We start from the raw sequence: 3,598 nt of genomic DNA, 5'->3' as shown, positions 1-3,598 counted from the left end.
CTGTTCCCCATCACTAAAGGATGAGAGGTAAAACCAAGTAAGGGTTTCCTGTGATTTTAATCTCCAAAAGCAGCAGTGTTTGTGCACACACACACAAAAATATATATGCCGTAAGACATTGTAGATATCAGAGCTTTAAAGAGCTTATGAGATGAACTAACATTCATTAACTATACTACTCTACCTTTCTCACAGTAATTGATGCCAAACTAGCTTCTGCTATGGGAAACTCTTCCATACACAGCGATGACTACTGAGTGTTTCTTGAGCTACCACATATGTCAGTGCCTTGTCTCCTTGACCCTGAACTATTTCCATGCAGGCCAGCCAACTTTCTACCAGCCACCGCCTGTATCTCTCTGCTTGAGAGCTCACTCTAGACAGGATCCTACTCTGCTCATACACATGGAAGAGTGTAGTGCTGTGGAATTAAGAACCACTGATGGCCTAAGCAAGACTAGATAGTAGTGACTGGGAACAAGATTCTAAGGATTTCCAATAAAACTGATGGAAGGAACGAGGTGATTATGTTAGTATTTTTATAATCCACAAAGGATTGAAAGCAATGACAATATTACTTAAATATATCATTAACCAGCACAGGGTAAGTTAGAGGTTAGCAAAAGTGAAAGCTTGAGAACAAAAGTGAAAGACTCTTGGAACACCTTAGGACTACTTTGACTAGATCTAGCCTTCCTCCTTTGCAATCGTTTTACCTACAAGGGATGTGTGATCGCAAGTCATCCCTCTAGGATGAGCTGAGGAAAAAAAATAACAGAACCTGACTGGTAGTGTTTATCCATTTCTATGGTGTAAATACTCCCTTTATGGCTAAGTTTATGCTGTCATCCTAATGTCATCGCATGGATAGTTGCAGGGGGGCGGGGGTGGGGGGTGGGGAGCACAACCTGCCCTCACAATAAGCCAACTCCACTGCTCCCTTGGGATTATGGTAACAGCATCCAAATGACTTAAGTGCATCTCTTCTAAGTTCTCAGAAGGGTGGGAGATGAGAAAAGCAGTAAACAAACAAAAAAAAAAAAAAACAAAAACAAAAACAGGATCTGCTTCCTTCTGAGAGGCAATGATCATTCTTCCCAGCATGTATTAGAGACATAAGGAGATGCACAACTTAGAATTTAAATTTGGAGCAGGTGTTTTTCAGTTTTGGCTGATATAAGAATCACCTGAGAATTTTTTTTTTTTTTTTAAACTTTATGCCCAGGCCTCATCTGAGCTAAGTCAGAATCACTAGGAGTGGTACCCAAGCATTAGATGATTTCAATGCACAGCCAGGAGTGAGGATGGATGCTCCCGTAAGATTAAAAGAAATTTAAGTTAAAGTGTAAAAAACCGGGTATTGTAAAGTTTCTAAGCTACAAAGCCTGAGTTAAAATGTAAAGGACCAGGTATTGTTACAAAAGTTCCTATGCTACGCCCAAAACCTGAAATTCCTGTAGCTGTTAGAACAATTCCTGGGACTGCCCAGTAGATATTCCCCCTGACCATTTAGTTGTTTAATAACCTGGACCCCGAGTAGCTTGGCACGTAGGCATCTCAGGGCCCAAACCAATCAGTTTAAATGTATCCCCCTCCTTAAGATTGACCTATCACTCCAGCCCGACCTGTTCCCGCCAATGAATGTACTAATCATGTTCAGGAATTGTTGTTTGATTTTCCCGTGGTGTATGATGATTTGTTAAAGGGGACCATGACGTATGTAAAGTTCCTGCCCTCCCTAAAAAAGTGTATTTAAGCACTACTCAAGCCCTGCTCGGGGCTCTTGGCTGCTCTCCCTTCTTGAGTGAGCCTGGAGCCCCAGCGCGCTGGATTGGATCCTCAATAAACCCCTTTTGCTATTGCATGAGCCAGTCTCTTGGTGGTCTCTTCCTCCGACATTCGCCGGATCCTTACACTCCAAAGTAATACTTCTCAAACTTGATGTGCACAACTCACCTGAGTATTTTGCAAGAAAGTCAACTTTAAAAACATTAAGTAAAGAATAGTGGTACCTTATAAATTCAAGAACATGAGAATCTCATAAGCTAATTAAATAGTAATAGAAGTAAGAACATTTGTTACCTCTGGGGAAGCCTCTTGGGTACATTTGATCTGGGAAGAAGTGACACAGGTAACACATTAAATTGTACACTTAAGTTTACAATAACCTGTGCACTTTGTTGTAAATATGCTATACCTCAACAATAAAACAGTTATTCTGGTGGAGAATGGGAAATACAGAACCAGGTGGGTCCCAAAGTTCAGGAATGTCCAACTTGAGATCCAAGGCTCTGGACTAGTGTAAGGGTGACTTACCAGTCAATTTGCTGTTTACCCAGTTCCTATAATGTGCCATTTTGGACTAGGGCCTAAAGGTGCTAACTGTTATACCCATGAATTAGGGTCCAATGACATACTACTTCAAGTCAGTCACAGTCCACTGAAGTCAAATAGTTAGTATAACAATTTTATTTACTGATTACAAACATCTTGGTGAATCTCCGTCATGTGCTATAAGCAGGTGACAAATACCTGAACAAGTGTAGAAAGATACCTGTTATCTGGCTCCTGAGGTATGTAGATATGAGGTCATGAAGCATATCAGTATTTACTCATCCCAATTGAGGTAAAGGCTATAAAATCAGAGTCAAGTGCAGTTGCTGGAAGAAGGTCTGTGTTTGGAAAATGAGGAGCAATAGTAAATGAGACTGCTGATCCAGGCAGGAGCCAGAGAAAGCAGGGCCTGGGGAGCCCCAGTAAGATTCTGGTCTTATCTTAAGAGCAATGGGAATCCTTTGAAAGGTTTTAAGCAGAGGGGTGGCATAATCAGATTTGCATTTTTAAAAAGATCACTCCACTCAGTATGCCGAACTTGTTGGAGGAGGGCCAAAAAGAAGGCTAGACTAGTAGACCAAAGGAGAAATGATATTAGCTTGGACAAGAGTGACAGCTGTAGACAGAGATGGACTTAATTATGAAGGCACATGGATGGATCTTGACGATAGATTCACTGCGAGAGTGTTGAAGACGACTCTGAGCTTTCCCATTTGTACCCCTGCAAAACCGGATGAGTCATTCATAGAAATGAGGAACACTGACTGTCCCTTTTGTTGCTATAACTTTCCACGTCCACCAGGATAATCCTGATTTCATGAAAATTTAGTCTTTGGCTTACATGGCTCACCAAATAAGAGACTATTCCTAGAAATAAATTTATAAATTAAAGAAAGAATGTTTGACAGCAATGGTATTTCCTTGCCTAGGGTCAGCATAACTGTAGAAGAAGTAGATTCACATAACCATGTGTTTGTGAATTGTGTTGCCAGGACATAAAGCCACCAAAGCTGGAAAATAAAATCCAAATCTTCCTTTTCGATGTGTTTTCCCTTCTCCCATTCAGCACTCATAAACTAAGAGTTGACTACTCTACATGGAGACATATGCTTAGGAGTCTGCTTATAATTGTGTGTCTGGCTGGCTTGCAGTATGCTGATTTTAACTTCCCAGAGTAGCGTATTGCCTGAATGATTGCCAGCGCCCCACAAAGTGTGGCAGAAGATGAACATGACCTCTAAAAGACAAGCAGCAGACCTGGATA

This window comes from Callospermophilus lateralis, chromosome 10, assembly GCF_048772815.1.
Source record: "Callospermophilus lateralis isolate mCalLat2 chromosome 10, mCalLat2.hap1, whole genome shotgun sequence".
NCBI classification, from domain to species: domain Eukaryota; kingdom Metazoa; phylum Chordata; class Mammalia; order Rodentia; family Sciuridae; genus Callospermophilus; species Callospermophilus lateralis.
This window is presented reverse-complemented; position numbering follows the sequence as displayed.